Here is a 22534-nt window from a genome sequence, read left to right as displayed (position 1 = left end):
TACATACATCATATCATCAGCATATCATGTACAATATCGCCAAACGTGTTATACAATAATATTTATCATATCATCAGTACATCATCATATCACGTGTCATAACATTCACGTATCATCTCATAGTCACGTTGTATCACGAACATATCATGGACTTATCATCTCGTAAACATATCATAGTCATATTGTTTTGTAAATACATCGCAGTCATATTCTTTTATAAACATATCATGGTCATATCATTTCATAAATGTATCATAGTTATGTCATTTCATAAACATATTCTTATCATATCGTTTCATAAATATATCATCGTCATCTCATTTCACAAACACATCTTAGTCATACCATTTTCTAAATGTATCCTAGTCTTATCGTTTCATAAACATACTCTAGCCATATCATTTCATAAACATATCCTAGTCGTGTCGTTTCCTAAACGTATCGTAGTCATATCGTTTCATAAACATATCCCAGTCGTATCATTTCATAAAGATATCTTAGTCATATCGTTTCATGCACACACCATAGTCACATTGTTCCGTAAACATTTCACACATGTCAAGCATATATCACGTATAGAACCACGAGACACATGTCATGATACAAACATCAACTTTTAACCAAACCGTTAGTAAGGTCACTTACTTGGTTTGCATTAGCAGGTGTTCTCCTTACACTCGAGTACAATTGACTATGTGAATTTTATTTCCCGACCTTACGGTAAGTGCTACATATTAATTTATGCCATATTACTCGGTTCAAAACTACAAAATAATTTTTTTTTTACAATTATTATAGGTTACCACTACTTTAAAAGAGTTGAGTTTGACTTATGTCGAGGTTGAAAATGAAAAATGTTGTCATACGTTAATCAAAAGTTAAAATAAAACCTCATACAATTATGCTATAATTTTACTTATGAACATTCCTTGGAATATCATATTCACAAGTAAGTCCTTACTTAATAGTCAATCATTATTATTCTACCCAAAGAAAGAAATTTCATGCGTTGTTCTTACGAGCCTCAACACTGTCTCTGTTTTCCTCTATTTCATCAAAGTAGTCCTCTCGAGCATTTCCAGCCAACATTAAGGCAGCCAACCAGAAGAGGGATGAATCAAGGGATAGAAATGCACCCCCACCCAAAAGACCAGTCATAGCGATCTGCATGCTGTCTCAAGATTGTGATGAACGTTGCGAGTCAAGTGAATTTGCTCGGCGATTGTAGGCCATACGAGCAAAGTTATAGCCAATCTAATTGTGAACCTGCAAACACAGAGTAAAGGATGATAACGTTTCGAAATCACTTTTTAGGTAACAGTTAAGAGTAAAGGATGTGATTTGGAAAGAGAAGTTACAAGGCAATGTTGAAGAAAATAGAGAAACTGGTGCTCTTAAAAAAGGCACCTCGAGGAACGGATTTTCGTTGGTAAGGATAGAACAAAGAGAACAAAGAGAAGTATCCTGCAATTGAAGAAGCAAGCATAAACGCAAGGGAAAGATATCCGAGGGCCACAGTTGGGTCCGCTGGATATTGATAGATCACAGTGCCTTTGCTTGGGATGGGAGTTCCAGATGCAAGCTGCCCATAAGCAATCACAACAAGAAAGGACAGTGACCATCAATGAGGGAGCTTGGAAAATTATATGTTATTACATTGGTTGGGAGGTTCTCATCTTGTTGTGATTGTTTCAAATGCACAAATATCTACACAATAAGAATCAAACAATTTGTGTTAGTGAAAAAGTGAGTAATTGAAGGGTTGATAACTAGATTGTAGTATGAAGAGCAAGAATGCTCTCTATATAGAGAGAATACAAAAAGATATTTAGAAAATCTACTTCAAAATCTTCTGAAAATTGGGTAACAAACATGTAAACAAATCAAAAATTAAATCAAATCAAAACTAAATCAACTCCTAGCACGTGATCTTTAACACTCCTCCTTGTTTAGATGTTGTGAACTCCAAGCTTTTTCCTGAACACCCATCTTACTCCAATTATCTTTCTGTTTAAAGGTCGATCAACCAACTCCCTGGTTTTGTTTTTCTCGATCACTGAAAGCTCCTCCTCTGACAGGTGCATCATCAACCAAAGCATCTTGTCGTTCATCTTCAGAGTCTTCTTGTCGTTCATCTTCATGCTAATTTAGTCGTTCATCTTTAGACTCTTCTAACATGCTATAAAATATTAAATTGTTTGGTGCATTAGAAATCTGATTCATATTCGTCAGTTCTTCCAATTTTCATTGCTCATTTGTAACAAACTAATCATCTTGGCTCACAATAACACGAATAGTGTGTGGTTGAAAAACTCTGTAAGCTTTGGATATAGTGTTATACCCAACAAAGTGTTGGTGTTAATATAACACATGCGGAAGCAATTTGGATCTTAGGCACTTTTAGAACATCAATTATTGTAAATGACTAGCATGTTCATAAGTATTAAAACTTAATGAGTTTAAATACTAACCTTTTGTAGTTCAAACTCCTTTTGCCTCACGAACCGATTTCGAACCACCACTAGTGTCTTCTCCACTATTCTCCGGCCTTAGAACGGGATTGTGGAATCCGGTGAGTGACTAAACTTGGGAGGGATTTTGTATACGTGAAAGAGAGTGCTTGTGAGAGGTTTTTCATCAAGATGAAGAATTCCTTCCAAGTATCATGATCACTCTATTTAAAGAGTCAAGTTTGCATGTTCATGCAAACTTGAGATCACCAAATCTTGACACTTAAAATTCCACTTAAATGTTTGAGATTATGTGGCAAGCATGCATGTTTGAGTTAACCAAATTTTGACACTCAAAATTCCACTCAAACTTGTGGGGTTTATTTGGCAAACATGCAAGTTTGGTTAAACCAAATTTTGACACCTCAAAATTCCACTAACATGATTTTTCCATTAGATGAAAGTCAACATTTTGACTTTCTTCATTTTAATTAGATGAAAGTCAACATTTTGACTTTCTTCATTTTAATTCAACAATTAATTTGAATAATGAATTTCAAATTAAAGTAACATTAAATAATTAATTAAACTATTTAATTAATATTTAATATTAATTCAAATGCCAATCCCAGTCAATTCCGACACATAATTGATTAAGATATTTAAATCTTATTTAAATATCTCAGATTCTCTCTTTTCGCTTATTTCGTAAATAAAATAAAATTGCGGTTAAATATATCGTATATATGTAACGCATATTCCCTAATTTGAATTCGAACACTTCGAACTCACTCGTCACACTGTTCTATGGTTTAGTCCGATATGAGCTAGCAGAGGGACCTAATGGACCTATAGATCATGGGCTCCAACGATTCAAGATTAACCGATTAAACTCATTAACCTGGTTAACCAACATTCGTTAACTACTAGGACACTCCACTATAGCCTAGTAGTTGCACTCCCCTCACTATAGATATATTTCTGTCCATCTGATATAACCATGATTAGTAAGTCGATCCTTCACAGGTTGTTCGTAACTAGAGCTGGGTCAATTTACCGTTTTACCCCTGAAGTTACTTCTTGTTCCTTATGTCTCACTGATCCTCTAATAAACAATTGGTTTGTGGTCCAACCAGTAAACCGAATCCCTCTCAGGCCAATGAGAGGGTGGGGCCCCTTGTTCAAGACCTGGAGTCAGTGCTTAAGGGAACTACCTTTCTTCTATCCCTAAAAGTGGGTAGGAGTGAATTCCGTCTTGCACCCCACGTCCCCAGCCATTCACCCAGTCTTACCCCTGAAATGGGAGGCCTGTTGAGTCGGCGAACTAGAGCCACTCTCACCCATGCAAATCTAAGGATAATTCCGAATAAACAGGAGTTCATGGTTAGCTCAGGATTAAAACCGAGTTACCTAGGTTATCGAATGAAAAGAAAATCAGTCTCAACAGTAAACGACTTTATAAAGTGAGAGTGGTTTTCTTCATGGTCCGATCTTATGCAATACTCATTGCATAGGACGCCCCCACTCACATGTCTCCACATGCACAATTTAGTGATCGCATTGTTTATATCATATACAAAAGTGGGCCGCATCCATAGTGTCCCCAGAATAAGGTACTCAGCCTTATCCTTATACTATAGATCATTTTGACTATATACTTGAACTTGATCCACTCTTATGTCTCTACATATAGTTCAAGTAGTCATACTATAGCCAGAGTTCTTAGTTTATTGGATTTAGATTAATGATCGTAAAGTTCACTTTATTCAATAACAATTTTTTCTGAATAAACAACAATAATAACTTTATTGAAAATAGAATATATCTTTGTTTACAAACTATGAGTTTTAGGACATAAAACCCAACAAACTCCCACTTGGACTAAAACTCTAGTGGGGTTTTATAACGTTGAGTAGAGAGAAATACAATAAACTAGGGCATCACATACTCATGCCTTTTCTCCCACTTGCCCTAGATTACATAACTCGTAGTCCTAGACTCACTAGGTGCCCTTCAAACATTTTAGCCGTGAGGGGCTTTGTAAATGGATCAGCAATGTTGTGTTCTGAAGCTATCTGTGTGACGATCACATCTCCTCGTTGCACAATCTCCCTTATGAGATGATATTTGCGCTCAATATGTTTTCCTCGCTTATGGCTTCTTGGTTCTTTTGAATTTGCAACTGCTCCACTGTTATCACAATAAAGAGTGACGGGAAGATGCATATTTGGAACGACTTCCAAATCAGTTAAGAACTTCCTAAGCCATACAGCTTCTTTCGCTGCTTCACAAGCAGCAACATACTCAGCCTCCATGGTGGAATCAGCAATGCAACCTTGCTTTATGCTTCTCCATATTACTGCTCCTCCGTTCAGAGTGAAGACAGATCCTGATGTCGATTTCCTTGTATCTACATCGGTCTGAAAATCTGAGTCAGTGTACCCTGTAAGGATCAGATCCTTAGCACCGTACATTAGCATATAGTCCCTCGTTCTCCTAAGATACTTGAGGATATTCTTAACGGCAGTCCAATGAGTACGTCCCGGATTGGATTGATATCTGCTGACAATTCCCACAGCATAGCATATGTCGGGTCGGGTACATAGCATAGCATACATCAGACTACCGACCGCTGATGCATAGGGAATGTGTTTCATATCCTCAACTTCTTGAGGTGTCTTAGGACTTTGTTCCTTCGACAAATGAACTCCATGCCTGAAAGGTAATAATCCTTTCTTGGAGTCCTGCATCTTATATCGAATCAACATTTTGTCGATGTACGATGCTTGAGACAAAGCTAGTGTTTTGTTCTTGCGATTTCGAACAATTTGGATTCCAAGAACAAACTGAGCCTCTCCCAAATCTTTCATTTGGAATTGTGTCGCTAGCCAATGCTTAATGTCAGTCAGAATTCCCACATCATTTCCAATTAGTAGGATATCGTCAACGTACAACACCAGGAAAGCTACTGTAGAGTTGACTATCCTTTTATAAACACAAGGTTCGTCAACATTCTGTTTAAAGCCATAAGATTTGATCGCAGTATCAAACTTTATGTTCCAGGATCGAGATGCTTGCTTCAACCCATAAATGGATCTTTTAAGCTTGCAAACCTTTTGCTCGTGATCCTGTTCAATGAACCCCTCTGGTTGAGCCATATAGATACTCTCTTCAAGATCGCCGTTTAGAAAAGCTGTCTTAACATCCATTTGCCAAATTTCATAATCATAAAATGTGGCAATAGACAAGAGTATTCTAATTGATTTAAGCATAGCAACAGGTGAGAAGGTTTCTTCATAGTCCACCCCCTCTCTTTGGGTATAACCCTTTGCTACTAGTCTTGCTTTAAAGGTCTGTACCTTACCGGTTTGGTCTCGTTTTCTCTTATAGATCCATTTGCAACCAATAGGTTTTACCCCATCTGGTTGATCTACAAGTTCCCAGACTGAATTGAAGTACATTGACTCTATTTCAAGATTCATGGCTTTAATCCACTGATCTCTATCAACATCATTCATTGCCTGTTTATAGGACAATGGATCCTCAACGCCATCATCAGGTATGATGACTTGAGTTTCTATCAAACCCAAGTAACGATCGGGTTGAGTTATAACCCTCCCACTACGTCGAGGCATTCTCAACTTTTGAGAAGGATGTGATTGACCAGAAGTGTTAGCTCCATCAACAACTCTGGTTGAACGACCAGCTTGATCAACAACTCTTGTTGTTTTATCAGTAACTTCTTTAGAAATCTCACTTAATACTAGTTTGCTACGAGGTTGATGATTTCTTACGTGATCTTCCTCTAAGAATGTAGCGTTCGTTGATACAAACACTCTATTTTCTTGAGGATCATAAAACAAACCACCTTTCGTCTCTTTGGGGTATCCTACGAATAGACATAATTTTGAACGACGTTCTAATTTCTTGGGATTTTGCAACAACACATGTGCTGGACATCCCCAAATTCTGAAGTGACGTAAACTACCTTTACGCCCTTTCCATAACTCATAAGGTGTTTCTGAAACACTCTTAGTAGGAACCATGTTCAAAATGTATGTAGCAGTCTCCACTGCATATCCCCAAAACGGATCGGGTAATTGAGCGAAACTCATCATGGACCGAACCATGTCCAATAGAGTTCTATTTCTCCTTTCTGATACACCATTTTGTTGAGGCACACCAGGGGCTGAGAGTTGAGACCTTATTCCATGTTCTATCATATAGTCCTGAAATCTTAAATCCATGTACTCTCCTCCTCGATCTGATCGAAGTGTTTTAATAGTTTTACCTAATAGATTCTCAACCTCAGTCTTATACTCTCTGAATTTTTCAAGAGCTTCCGACTTGTGATGCATTAGGTAAAGATAGCCATACCTTGAATAATCATCAATAAAACTGATGAAATATTCATACCCTCCTCGTGCTTTGACATTCATTGGACCACAGAGATCTGTATGCACGAGTTCTAAGGTTTCTTTGGCTCTATAGCCTTTTTCGCAAAATGATCGTTTAGTCATTTTACCCTCAAGACAAGACTCACATGGAGGTAAAGAATTGTCTTCTAACTTATTTAGAAGTCCTCTTTTAACCAATCTCTCAATCCTATTGAGATTAATGTGGCCTAGTCTTAAGTGCCAAAGATAGGTATTAGGAGAAATCTTTTGTCGCTTATTTTGAGTTTCAGCTGTTTTAAACATCTCAATATTTAAAATAGCTTTTGTTTTGCTCGGTTTTAACATATATAAGTTGTTTTCTAGTTTTGCAGAACAAATATGAATACCTCTTTTGCAAATGAACACTTCATTGATTTCAAAAGATACTTTATACAACTGTTCTAATAAACAAGAGATGGATATTAGATTTCTTTTCATTCCAGGAACAAAAAGTACATTATCTAATATAATGAATCTATCTCCAAAAAACAACTTTAAATTTCCTACTGATCTTGCTGAGACAACCTCTCCTGTTCCAACCCTGAGTGTTATCTCGCCATCCGCAAGCATTCTCCAGGAGCTAGTTTCCTGGTAAAAAGAACAAATATGATTAGTCGTCCCTGAATCTAGTATCCAAGTTGAGTTGTCATACTCTACTAAACACATTTCTACAACGAGTAAATCATATTTACCTTGTTGTGTCTTTTCGGCTTTCTTCTCTGCAAGGTATTTTGGGCAGTTTCTCTTCCAGTGCCCGTTTTCGTTGCAATGGAAACATTTTCCTTTATCTACTTTTTGAACCTTGTTCTTGCGGTTAGTAGGAATCTTATTTTTCCCTTTTCCCTTCTTCTTCATCAAAACACTTTTAGAAGTTGAAGGTCCAGACTTATTTTTGGAGGACGATCCTCGTAGTAATTTCTTGGAGATAGCAACATTTGCTTCTCCTGTTTGTCCCTTGTTTGTTAAGAGGGACTGATAAGTCTGTAGCTCATTGAGAAGAGCAGTCAAGTTATATTCTATTTTGTTCATAACCACATTGGTGCGGAACTGGAAGAAGCTCTTCGGAAGAGACATCATGATAAAACTGACTTGACTCTTCTCATCAATGACAGCTTCATTTTCTTCTGCCACATTGAAATGGACCATCATGTCCAGGACATGTTCTCTAACTGAGGTCCCTTCTTTCATACGGCAGTTGTAAATGTATTTTATGGCTTCATGTCTAAGGGAGAAGGACGGTTGTCCAAACATCTCTTTTAGAGATTCCATAATCTCTTTAGCAGTACCCATAACATCGTGTTTCTTAGCCAAGACATCAGATATGCTGGCTAGAATGTACACTCGGGCTTTGTCATTTGCCTTTATCCATCTGTCATATGCATCCCGAGCTGTTCGGTTTGCATTTGAGTTTGGGTTTGGAGGACACTCCTCAGTTAAAACAAACTTTAAATCATCAATGACCAGTATTGTGTTTAGGTTTGATTTCCAAGTTGTGTAGTTGTCGCCGTTTAATTTCTCAGAAGCGAGTAATTGTACTATTGAGTTTGTCATGCTGTGATATAAAGAAAATTCTATTAGTGATTTTGACTTAATCCTGTTTAATCCAATCAGTTTTAGCAAATGTAATAATGTACCCAAATCATTATTGATTTGCAACGATACTTTAGTGAGTTAGAGCAACTGCTACCGAGGGGCAGTCAATCACTCATTCACTAAACCAAGACATTCTTGACTTAAACACTAATCCCAGAATAACTCTTGTTCCTATAGTGTTTTAGTTATCGCTTTTTTGGTCAAGAATATACTAACTCTTAGTAATTCTTCGCAAGTGTGACCCACCAATTTCAGACCTCAGAAATCGGCCCCAACAACGCTATCGAATGAAAAGGCCAAAGTTGGGAATGGACCTAAGAAATCCTATCCATTTCTGGAGTTTGCGTTGTTCCGACTCCCATGTTACGACCCTCCGAATGGGTAGTTGCTCTAGGGCAACATGCAGGCGGAACATGGGAATCTCACGGTGCAACCTAGTGGTGGAGACCATAGGACGTGTTGACTTCCTTCTCCCACTTACTATAAATACTTTCTCAATTCCCCTTGTTATTGACTCATGCAAATACCTTCCGAATGGAGGACGCTCCCAGGGCGACACGAGGCCGAGCATGAATCTCACTGTGTGAATTTTACAGAGAGCGTGAAGAGAAAACGATGTATCTTATACACCATTTTCCTCCCACTAAGTATTTTATATGGTTGGGTATACTCATTACTTAAGTATATTCCGGCTAATTAAATATAACTTAAGTCTAGGTGATTTTTCTAAATCTTAAATCACTTAAGCATGCTCATAAAACTCGGCTAACTAAGCTCAAGTACTGGTCCGATCTCCAGGTAGCAGGTGTTCCGTAAACCGTCAACTTAAGTACCTTCAGCCTTAGACAAGATCGTGCCAGGTGAGCTTTCTCGTAACCGCAATTTTATAAGACATCGACCCCTTTTAACTGTTAAATTGATCGTGCTCGGTTCTTAACCCTTAGTGAGCATGCTGTTATCTTTATTATAGATTTTAACGTCTACCTCATTTTATGACGTTGAAAATAACCTATAACATGCTTTATATAACAATTTATATAATCATCCATTCCATGCAATAATATAACAATTTATATCTATCACTCATGGAACCCTAAGACATGCATACTATACATTATAACACTTATAACATACTTGGAATGCATGAAACATGCTTAGCCTATGGTGGGATTTTAAATCTATATGACATACTTTATGCATATACATTTACTATTTAATTAAAACATACATTCATAATGCATAATTAATTAAACACACTAAAGTGGGTTGGTTTTGGCATTTTAAAGCAAGCAATTAACTAAATTATTACATTAATAACTAGAAATAACTTGAGCCGCTCCCGACGATCACGAACTGGACCAACCAACCCTTAAAAACGTTCAATCGGTCCCCAACGACAGAAAAATCACCCGAACCGCCTCTTCCATCCTCTTCGGTTCAGCTTGCTTATCTCTTCCATTTTCGATCAATTACAACCTAAAGTGGACTCTAATGACTTTATAAAAATTACAGACCTTTCTTCATTTATTAAAGCCCATACACCTTAGGCTTATTACAATAATTGTATCAAATGGAAGCATAAAAAAAATGCCAAAACCAAAACCATCCACTTTAGCAACCACAAATTTCATGCATGAAATGGTACCCACCATGATCAAATTAATGTAAATAAAGTGCCTAAAACTTGCTCTGATACCAATTGTTGGTGTTAATATAACACATGCGGAAGCAATTTGGATCTTAGGCACTTTTAGAACATCAATTATTGTAAATGACTAGCATGTTCATAAGTATTAAAACTTAATGAGTTTAAATACTAACCTTTTGTAGTTCAAACTCCTTTTGCCTCACGAACCGATTTCGAACCACCACTAGTGTCTTCTCCACTATTCTCCGGCCTTAGAACGGGATTGTGGAATCCGGTGAGTGACTAAACTTGGGAGGGATTTTGTATACGTGAAAGAGAGTGCTTGTGAGAGGTTTTTCATCAAGATGAAGAATTCCTTCCAAGTATCATGATCACTCTATTTAAAGAGTCAAGTTTGCATGTTCATGCAAACTTGAGATCACCAAATCTTGACACTTAAAATTCCACTTAAATGTTTGAGATTATGTGGCAAGCATGCATGTTTGAGTTAACCAAATTTTGACACTCAAAATTCCACTCAAACTTGTGGGGTTTATTTGGCAAACATGCAAGTTTGGTTAAACCAAATTTTGACACCTCAAAATTCCACTAACATGATTTTTCCATTAGATGAAAGTCAACATTTTGACTTTCTTCATTTTAATTAGATGAAAGTCAACATTTTGACTTTCTTCATTTTAATTCAACAATTAATTTGAATAATGAATTTCAAATTAAAGTAACATTAAATAATTAATTAAACTATTTAATTAATATTTAATATTAATTCAAATGCCAATCCCAGTCAATTCCGACACATAATTGATTAAGATATTTAAATCTTATTTAAATATCTCAGATTCTCTCTTTTCGCTTATTTCGTAAATAAAATAAAATTGCGGTTAAATATATCGTATATATGTAACGCATATTCCCTAATTTGAATTCGAACACTTCGAACTCACTCGTCACACTGTTCTATGGTTTAGTCCGATATGAGCTAGCAGAGGGACCTAATGGACCTATAGATCATGGGCTCCAACGATTCAAGATTAACCGATTAAACTCATTAACCTGGTTAACCAACATTCGTTAACTACTAGGACACTCCACTATAGCCTAGTAGTTGCACTCCCCTCACTATAGATATATTTCTGTCCATCTGATATAACCATGATTAGTAAGTCGATCCTTCACAGGTTGTTCGTAACTAGAGCTGGGTCAATTTACCGTTTTACCCCTGAAGTTACTTCTTGTTCCTTATGTCTCACTGATCCTCTAATAAACAATTGGTTTGTGGTCCAACCAGTAAACCGAATCCCTCTCAGGCCAATGAGAGGGTGGGGCCCCTTGTTCAAGACCTGGAGTCAGTGCTTAAGGGAACTACCTTTCTTCTATCCCTAAAAGTGGGTAGGAGTGAATTCCGTCTTGCACCCCACGTCCCCAGCCATTCACCCAGTCTTACCCCTGAAATGGGAGGCCTGTTGAGTCGGCGAACTAGAGCCACTCTCACCCATGCAAATCTAAGGATAATTCCGAATAAACAGGAGTTCATGGTTAGCTCAGGATTAAAACCGAGTTACCTAGGTTATCGAATGAAAAGAAAATCAGTCTCAACAGTAAACGACTTTATAAAGTGAGAGTGGTTTTCTTCATGGTCCGATCTTATGCAATACTCATTGCATAGGACGCCCCCACTCACATGTCTCCACATGCACAATTTAGTGATCGCATTGTTTATATCATATACAAAAGTGGGCCGCATCCATAGTGTCCCCAGAATAAGGTACTCAGCCTTATCCTTATACTATAGATCATTTTGACTATATACTTGAACTTGATCCACTCTTATGTCTCTACATATAGTTCAAGTAGTCATACTATAGCCAGAGTTCTTAGTTTATTGGATTTAGATTAATGATCGTAAAGTTCACTTTATTCAATAACAATTTTTTCTGAATAAACAACAATAATAACTTTATTGAAAATAGAATATATCTTTGTTTACAAACTATGAGTTTTAGGACATAAAACCCAACACAAAGATGCCAGCTTCTGCCTTTTTGTCAAGCTTATCACGCTTGACCTGTGGAATGTAAGTTAAGCAAAGACACCCAAATACTCTAAGGAACATTAAAGAAGGTTTGTAACCATACCAAACTTCAAATGGTGTCAGGTCATTCACAACTTTTGTTGAAATTCCATTTTGCAAGCACACAACAGTGTTTACTGCTTTTCCCTAAAAACGTTTTGGAAGATCCTTCTCATGAAGCATGCATCTCGTCATCTCCATTATGAATTATATGAATCCAACAACTGATCACGTGCATGTACCCGAAGTACCGATTACAAGAAGCAAGGTTAAGAAGTTTCAAGAGGCCTATACATTGCATCTTCAAAAGCTAGCTAGTGTACCGGTTGAAACAAAGACTTTTGAGCCCAAAAATCTTTATAGCATTAGCATATCAAATCAAGAAGATAATGGAGTGGCGATATTGGAAAGTAATTAGAAGACTTGCCTTTGGTAGTTGAATTACCAATTAAGGAAATTATTAATGCCTTATTTGCTTCATTTTATATTTAATAGCATCTATTAATAGTTTGTATGAATTGCCTTATATTCTTCAATTTGTATTTAATAGCATTTATTAGCATTTATTTTATTAGCATTTATTAGTGGTTGGTGACTGAACTTTATTTTGTTAGGGTTATCTTCTTGGCCTATTTAAAGGCATGTAATATTCATGTTTGGGGGATTTTGTTGAATACAGAAAAAACCTTTGTGTTTTCTTGATACCCTTTTGGTGTTATTCTTTTTCAAACCTTGCTTTAGGTTTGATGTTTAAACCGATTCATTGAATTAGTTTTGATCAAGCTAATTCTGGAGTGAATTGTCTTGGTCTAAGAGTGACCATCATAGATTCCAAGTTCGATCTAAGAGTCATTCATCTTCTAACCAGCTCTTGGTTGGAATCAATCCGTTAAGTTAGCTTTCTCTGTGAGCGTTTTGCAAGGATTCTAGAAGGACCTCTAGCTTTGCAAATTCCAGCATTGTAGGCGCTTATCAATGAATCTATTCTCCTTTCACTGACGCCATTCTGTTGAGAAGTGTGTGGTTCTGTCAATTGATGTTCAATTCCAACCCTTCACAAAATCTGTTAAAAGTTTCCGAAGTGTACTCCTTCCATTAATTGACCTTACATTTTGAATCAAGCATGCACTTTCATTCTCAACTCTGGCTTTGAACTTCCAACACATTCTTGTTAGATCATCAATAAAAATAATGTAATAAAGATTACCATTTAATGATGGTGTTCACTGAGGACCACAAAGATCAGTATGAATCAGCTGCAGTTTTTTCGAGGCTCTCCATGCCTGTTTAGGATAGGGTTGCCTATGTTGCTTCCCAAAATTACAAGCATGGCAAAGAGGCATGTCATCATCAATGTCAGCGAGTCCTTCTACCAGCTTCTTTCACTGCATCTGAAGCAAACCTCGATGATGAAAGTGCCCAAGTCCTTTGTGACAAATCTCAGTGGCACTAGCTCTTGATATGATGGCCGCCAGATTTACAGTAAAGCTTTTTCCTCTCATTTTGACATTGAACAAGTCATTTTCACTAGCATCTCCGATCCAAGAACTGCTTATTCTCAAACACACTTTATAGTCTTTATCAAGTAACTGACCAACACTTAAGAGATTTTGATCAATTTTAGGTATAAATAAAACATATGGAATAAATTTTGTACCTTCATAGCTTGTTATAGCTACTGTGCTTTTTCCCTTGACTTCTAAGTGTTCACCATTGCCAATCATCACTCTCTTGACTTCAGTGTCTCTTAATTCCTCAAAAAACTTCTTGTCATATGTCATATGACATATGATTTGTGCACCCACTATCAATCAACCAGTTCTCGCTTGATTCTTTGCCTGAGAAACAAGTTACCACAAACAATTGATCTTCTTCTTCTTGATTAGCTACCTATGCATCTATTTCTTTCACCTGATCTTTGGCGTTGCAGATCACAGCTTCATATCCAAGTTGATTGCATTTGGAGCATTTGGCGTCAGATTTTCTCTAACACTTGTATGGTGGATGACCTTTCTTCTCACTATGGCGGCAAGGTGGATATAATTTTTTTGAAACCTCCTCCTTTTGTCTTCTAATAATTGGCAGATGAATCTCCATTCGTCGATTGGTTTTTGAAAATTTTCTTATTTTTATACCTGTTGTTGTCTTGATGCTTGATAGGTAAGACATCTTCAATCACCCCTTCTTGCCTCATAGACCTCCTTTGCTCTTGTGCTTGTAAAGCATTCAAGAGCTCTGTAAGAGAAATCTTTGATAGGTTTTGGTGTTCTCCAGAGTAGTAATGGTGGCTTCAAATTTCTCTGGAACAGTGACCAACAGCTTTTCAACGATCCAGGAATCATTTATCATAGAACCAAACAATCTCACATTGTTGGCAATGCTGAGAAATCTGTCAGAGTACTCTTTCACTGACTCAGACTCCTTCATCTTCTGCAGCTCGAAATCCCTAATCAAATTTAGGACCTTCATTCCACGAATCCTCTCATCTCCTTCATATTCAGCCTTGAAGATAATCCCAAATTTTCTTTGCTGTTTTGAGAGTCATTATTCGCATGAGATCATTTGAGATACTGCTGCAAATAGGCAAGCTTTTGTCTTTGATTGTTTTTGTCGTCTTTTTCTTCTGTGCTTTGATTTGTTCTACAGTAAGATTTGCTGGAAGTGGAGGGACCTCGTAATCCTCTTCTATTGCGTCTCACAGATCCAAAGCCTCCAAATAAGTCTCCATACGAACTGCCCACATTTGATAACTATCTCCATCGAAGACTGATGGTGCAATAACTGAAAAACTAGATTCACCTTCCATTTTGATCTCACAGATCCCTTAAGAAGATAGCTTTGATACCAATTGTTAGTGAAAAAGTAAGTAATCTAATGGTTGACAAGAACATTGTATTATGAAGAACAAGAATGCTCTATATATGAAGAGAATACAAAAAGATATTTAGAAAATCTACCTACAAATCTACAGAAAATCGGGTAACAAACAAGTAAACAAATAAAAAACTAAATCAAATCAAAACTAAATCAACCCCTAACTATAAGGAGATTTAATCAGATACTAACTGACATCAATCTAAGCAAATACGTGATCTTTAACAATTTATGAACATAAGCTTACCTTCTTGTTCTCAGCTACGACTCCAAATATAAAGGATTTCACACCTAAAGTTGCGACAGTAAGAGACATTATCTTGACAGACACGACCATTGATCCGAAGATAAATGTTACAAAAGAATTTTTAGAAAAATGGGCAAGAGAACGGGAAGACTATGGAATGAGATTAGTGAATGCTTGACATTTATAGTGGTCAGTATCGTCCAATGCATATCCTGAAATCATGAATTATGAATTAAAATATGGAAATAAACAGATTTTCTTTTGATTTTTTTTTTTAATTTTTTTTTAATTTTTTTTAATTTTTTATTTTTTAGGAATTATATGAACAAATTACCAATCTGGGTGTAAATCAGTTATGCATGCTCTTATTGCCAAAAAGAAAATTGGCTTCATTGATGGCACTATTGAAGAACCGTCTCAAAATGCAAATTCAACCGAATTTGAACACTGAAATCAGTTCAACAGTATGATAATATCTTAGTTAATTCATTCAGTTGAAGCAGATATCGCTGATGGAATTATTCACGCCAAGATAGCTCATCAAGTGTGGGTTGATCTTCACGATCAATTCTCACAAAAGAATGCTCCAGCAATTTTTCAGATACAAAAGTCGATAATAATGATGTCACAGGGAACCATGGCACTGTCAGCATACTTCACCAAGCTCAAAGCACTCTGGGATGAATTGGAAGCGTACCGCATGTTGAACACAACTCTCTGTGGGAAACACTCGCACTCTTTATTAAGACCAATCGAGAAGAGAATACAAGACACTTTGTAGAATACTACTACTTTATAATGCTTGGGATTTCTTGGGATGAAACACTAGGTAGGGTTGAGGGGTATTTATACTATACCCTACGCAATCTAGACCTAACAAATGTAAATATTTTTCCTAAAATATCGAGATCGCTTTCGTGAAACATCTAGTATATTTCCTAAAATCTCTACTAAAATAAATATATAATGGGCTCGTACAATTATTGGGCTTGTCTCTATTGGGCTAGTGATAATATTTTAACACTTCCCCTGAGCACTAGTCCTCAATCGCCGCACCATGTTAAGCTGACAGAGAAAACTCTCATGTTTGCCCGTATTCGACTCTTTTGTAAACAAGTCTGCCACTTGGTCATCTGTCTTGATCTGCTACATCTCGATTTCTTCCTTTAGGACCTTCTACTAGATGAATCGCAGATTGGTTGTCGCAAAGAAGTGATGTTGGATACTCAATTTTCTGGTGCAAATCTTCCATTAAGAGTTTCAACCATGTACTTTCCTGAGCTGCTCCAGCCGCTACTCTATACTTTGCTTCTATAGTTGATAATGATACTGTTGGTTGTCTCTTGCTACACCAAGAAATTGTTCCTGAACCAAACTTGAACACATACCTAGTGGTTGACCTCCGAGTATCGTGGTCTTCTGCATAGTCAGCATCACAGTGTCCAACTAGCTTGCAGTCTTTGCTTCTTTTGTACAAAAGACCATAGTCGATTGTACCTTTGACATATCTCAAGATACGTCGAATTGCATCCAAATGAGGCTTATTTGGACTTTGCATGTACCGACTCATAACCCCAACTGCATAAGAAATATCAAGCCGAGTTAAAGTTAGGTAGAGTGCATTTTAAGCACTCTACATAGAACACCATTTTAACTACTGTTTATCTTATAAATAGAACACCATCACCGTTGTTATCTAACAAGATACCCTTTGAAGCACTCTACAAACGACCACCTACATTTCACCATCTTAAAGTTTTTGGTTGTATGTTATGCAATTGTAGTACACCCTAAGCAAAAATTTGAACCTCGGGCAATTTCTTGTGTTTTCATAGGATATCCTTGTGGTCATAAAGGTTACAAGTTGTATGACAAGCAATCTTAAAATAAAAACTTTATCAGTCGTGATGTTAAATTTTGGGACGATGATTTTCCTTTTTCATTAGCTTCACAAACTTTGACATTAGCTCCTTCAACTCCCATTTTACCACTTCATGATTCATCCTACTCAAACATCCATTCTAGTTCTCCCCCACCTTCTTTTCCTTCACTACTATATCGTTGACTCTCTGCCTTCTATTCCTTCTCCAGATTCACCCACTAATTCTAATCTTATCCCACTGATACATCAATTCCACTCTGACGTTCTACGCGTACCAAATAGCCTTCAGCTTGTTATAATGATAATAAGATGTCTTCTGGAGACAATCATTTAACCTCTAGCTCAAGTCCCTACACTGGCACCAGGTACCCCCTTCATGATTACCTTTCATTCTCCCATTTTTCACATACTCAACGTGCTTTTCTAGCTCTTATTACAGCCTAGACAGAACCTAAAACCTATAATGAGGCAGTTGGTGACCCATTACGGCAGCAGGCTATGAATGATGAAATTACAGCTTTGGAACGTAATCATACTTGGTCTCTCGTTCCTCTACCACCTGGCCATAAAGCTATTTGCTATCATTGGGTGTACAAGATTAAACACAACTTTGATAGTTCTACTGAACGTTATAAAGCTCGACTAGTAGCAAAGGGACACACTCAGGTTGAAGGTGTTGATTACAAAGAGACGTTTTCTCCTACAGCGAAACTTACTACACCTCGTTGCTTACTCACTATTGCTGCTGCTCAAAAATGGTTTACTCATCAGTTGAATGTTCAAAAAGCCTTTCTCCATGGTAACCTAGACGATATGTTTTTACCACTAGGTATTCGCCGACAGGGGGGGAATATAGTATGTGGGCTCCATAAATCTCTTTATGGTTTAAAAATGGCTTCTTGCAATTGGTTTTCCATATTCTCTACCACTACACAAAATGTAGGGTACACGCAGTCCAAAGCAGATTACTCTTTATTTATTAAGAGTAAAGGTACTTCTTTCACTGCAACTCTTATCTATGTTGATGATATTCTGTTGACAAGCAATGATCTCAAAGAAATTCAACATCTCAATACTAGTTTACTCGAGAAATTCCTTATCAAAGATTTAGGGAATTTGAAATATTTTCTAGGCATTGAATTTTCTAGGTCTAGAAAAAAAAATTTATCTCTCAAAGGAAGTATGCTCTAGACATTTTTCAAGACACATGTCTTACAAGAGCACGTCCAGAAAGATTTCCTATGGAGCAAAATCTGAAACTTTATCTAACAGAAGGAGAGAAGTTGAATGATCCAAGTAAATACAGACAGTTGATTGACAGATTAATATATTTATCAATTACTAGGCCTGACATAGTGTACTCAGTTTGTATGCTTAGTCAATTTATGCATGAACCAAGAAAACCACATTGGGAGGCAGCTCTTTAAGTTATGAGATACATCAAAGGTACTCCTGGTCAAGAACTTCTACTACCATATGAAAACAACTTAAGATTACAAGCATATTGCGATTCAGACTGGGGTGGTTGTCGAACTTCTAGACAGTCAATTTATGGGTTCTGCATTTTCCTTGGAAATTCAATTATTCCTTTGAAGTCTAAAAAACAAATCAATGTGTCCAGATCATCAGCATAAGCCGAGTATCGAGCTATGACAAATACTTGTTTAGAGTTAACTTAGTTAAGATACATTCTTCAAGACTTGAAAGTTCCACTGCCGAACAAGTATTATTGTATTGTGATAATCAAGAAGAAATACACATAGCAACCAATCTAGTTTTTCACGAACGTACGAAACACATAGAATAGATTGTCATATAGTTCTAGAAAAATTACAAGCTGAAATCATCAAACCATTTTATGTTTCAACTAAAATGCAATTGGAAGATATTTTCACTAAAACTTTGGGAAGACGTCAATTTGATTTTTTGAAAGACAAGTTGGGTGTGATTGACAGACAATCTCCAACATGAAGGGGAGTATAAAGATATAATATTTAGAGAATATATTATAATAATTAGTTGTGGAATATATCTTAGAAATTTCAGGATGGTCGAGAAGGAAAAAATGACCACCAACATCAAGGGATGAAGGATTTTAAGAAAAATTATGGATTTTTCGAGAAAAATAATAATAAAATATTCCGAATGTGACAAATTACCAAAATACCCTTAAAGTTCCACTTGATTACTGTAATTAAAGAAAATCTGCAACCAGATTTGGTTCCAAAACCGTCCAGCAGAAGAAAATCAATCGTATATTCATATCCAATCGTTGGATTGAGCTGCTATTTGGATAAGTTTAACAAAACTCAAGGTTTTGTAGATCCAATGGTTAAAGTTGAAAACTAATGTCGGTTGAACCTTCATGGTTTTAGATATTTCCACTTAAATTTTAGATAAATAAAAAACGAAAAAATTCACCACAATTCTAGAACAATCAATGGCAGTGCAAGCTTGATCTATAAATAAGAAGTTATGGGTAATGTTTCAAGACAAGAATCGAGTGATGGTTCCTAAAATTCGAGTTTAAAGCTTTTAGATTATGGATTTTTCTTTCTCAGATTTCTTCTAAATTCGAGGGTTGTGGTTAATCATTTGACATCCTACCAATTCCTACACATTCCATATGGGATTTCCAAGAAGTTTCATGAAGGAATCGAGCAATGAAAAGCTCTAGAATCGACTGTCCCAAAAAAAGGCGAGAAACATGTTTTCTGGCGAACTTTGGAAGGTTATAACTCAAGCTGCAGACCACGACAAGATATGAAATTGTCCCCTACTTCTTCCTTGAAACTTAATCTAAACGTCTTGTGAAAAAATTTAGCCAATTAGAGGTGTATATAGAGCGGTAGAAAGGCAAAACCAGAGGAGTATGATAAGAAAAAAAATCGTGATTTTTCCAGCAACCAATAAAGAAGATAAGTTCAAAGTCAAATGTCAAACTTTGACCAATAAAAGTCAAAGGTAACCATATGTTGACCTTTCTACACTTTTTGATCAATTTGAACTTCTTTCAGACTGGTTCTCATGAATTTCTTTATGGTTACTAAAACTAGACTCAAAGATGAATCTAGTAAAGATAATTTGGAATAATTCGGAAACCGAAAGCTCAAGAACAGAAGTCCTGAACACAAATGACGAGGTAAGTAGCCACTTTGAACTTTTCTTAAAAAATACTTGTTCGAATCACTTGTATTTCTACATGAACCCTAAACTAAGTATGGATTTAGGGTATATAAAAGAAAAACTCAAAGAACCATAAGTTAAAGCCCTGGACCGATCAAATTGCTCGGAATTTAAGTAACATTAAAACAAACAACTAGATGAACTTCGCTGCCTATGAAATTTTAATGCTAAGCATATAATAACATGTGGAGATTATATATGAAATTTGGTGGTCATTGGATAGGGATAGGTAGGTAAACCAAAAAATGGTGCAAAATGACCATATTACCCCTACGGATGTCTACCTACGGTTCATGACCTAGAGGACCTCTAAATGCTATTAAATTTTGTGGTAGACCTGATAATGTGATGTCTGATGATGGGGAGAAGTTTGAAAGCCATTGGAACACGTGAAGTAGTAAAACCAAGAATTAGGGGGGGGGGGGGTAAAATGACCAAAATGACCAAAATGCCCCTAGGACTACTTATTTAAATTCATGGCCTATACGTCCTCAAATGACTTGCTACTTCTTATAAAGCCTATTCCTAAGGACAACAAGGTATGTTCAAGAGTTTAAGTTGATTAGAGCAAGCTTGGAACCTAAAGCAAGTTAGGACCAAAGAAACACCTAAAGGAAACACCTAAAGGAAACACCTCAAGACTCAAGACCCTTTTAGAGCCCTCTAAGGAATTCAATATGAATCTATGACCTTCTAGAACAACTCAGGCTTGTTATTACAATGAATTCATAGGCTTACAAATGCATTTTACAGCTTATGCCTATAGGAATTATGAACATTAGAAACTTACAAGATTGAGAACCAAGAACAATACCATACAAGCTCTACAACTACCAAAGCAAGAAGAATGCTAGGTACCACTCAAGGATGAGGGACCAAGGTCCTAAAACTTAGAAACTCAAGAAAAAATCATAAGACCTCCCATGGTAAAATATGTTCTTGACTCAAAATACGCTGCTTGGAACGTATGAAGCCTTGAGCGTAGGTATTCAGACTATGCTACTTGGAACGCATGAAGCCTTGGGCATAGGTATTCAGACTGTATCATAGGACAAGCCCTTGATGCAAAATTAGACTACATTGTTTGGAACGTAAGAAGCCTTGAATGTAGGTTTTCAGACTGTGTTACTTGACACGCATGAAGCCTTAGACACAGGATGTACTACTTAGTTATTTTGTTGTCTACTTGGTAAGGTAAAATAAAAGGGAGTTCTCTATCTACACACCTACTACAACTTAGTTTAAACTGTTGAGAAACACTTGCACCATTGTACTACTTAGTTATTTGTTGTCTACATATGGTCATTTTCTTCATGCATGTGTCATGATAGTTTCTTTGTCTGAACTAATTAGGCATAACGGCCATACTACACAAGGTAAAGCTCAATCACTAAACCCATTATATGTAGCACTTGTTATTTTGAGCAAGAGTCATTAGTAAGGGGGCATACTATACAAGGAAGAGTTATGTATAATAAAAAATTAGCAAGAGTCGGTCAGTAGTGTTTCCTTAAAAGATATAAATAAAAAAAAAGAATGAAATTAAAACTCAAATTGAGAGATGTATTCATCAAAGTCAAGGTGAGGATCCAATCTACTTTAATCCATCTTAGTTCGTAAAAATGTCCATTATTCACCCAACCTTAGCCAATTTTCCCAACAAAAACAATAATAAAGAACTTCCATACCTCAAGCTACTCTCGAGAATGATTCCACACCTACACTAATATTCATTAAGAACAATGACTAGTTTAAGTTTGGGGGAATTAAAACAATTTTGTCACCCCATGTAAAATAATAAAAAATATATATATATACAAACTCAATACCACTACTCATCAACCTAAAGCTTATACTTTCAATGTTAAAAAAGCAAAAGCAATCAGATTGCCCCAATTGCTTCTTGGCAGGCAATTTGCATCACCAAAGAAGGTGTATGGATGGAAGATAATGAGGATGTAAAAAAAAAAAAAAAAAGTTTTCCTTATTGTTCAGGTGAGTTGCATCACAAATGTTGTCATACTGAAAACTCCAGGATGTTAGCAAAAGAGTCGAGCTAAGTGAGAATGAGTGTTAATCTAAATAGTCATCTCTTGAAGACCTGAGTGATCTGCACCACAAATGGAGGCAACTAGAGAATTGGAAAG

The 22534-nt window shown here is 36.5% G+C and overlaps 2 pseudogenes; both read right to left on the bottom strand.

Moving 5' to 3' along the window:
* Positions 1 to 953: 953 nt before the first annotated feature.
* Positions 954 to 16237, bottom strand: LOC147792296 (uncharacterized; annotated as a pseudogene).
* Positions 16238 to 16448: 211 nt separating this feature from the next.
* LOC147792295 (secreted RxLR effector protein 161 pseudogene) lies at positions 16449 to 17999 on the bottom strand (annotated as a pseudogene).
* Between the last annotated feature and the right edge of the window lie 4535 nt (positions 18000 to 22534).

This window comes from Cucurbita pepo, chromosome 6 (assembly GCF_057944985.1).
Source record: "Cucurbita pepo subsp. pepo isolate OVF chromosome 6, ASM5794498v1, whole genome shotgun sequence".
Classification (NCBI taxonomy): domain Eukaryota; kingdom Viridiplantae; phylum Streptophyta; class Magnoliopsida; order Cucurbitales; family Cucurbitaceae; genus Cucurbita; species Cucurbita pepo.
The sequence above is the reverse complement of the archived record's forward strand: the minus strand, read 5'-3'. Positions and strand labels throughout refer to the sequence as shown.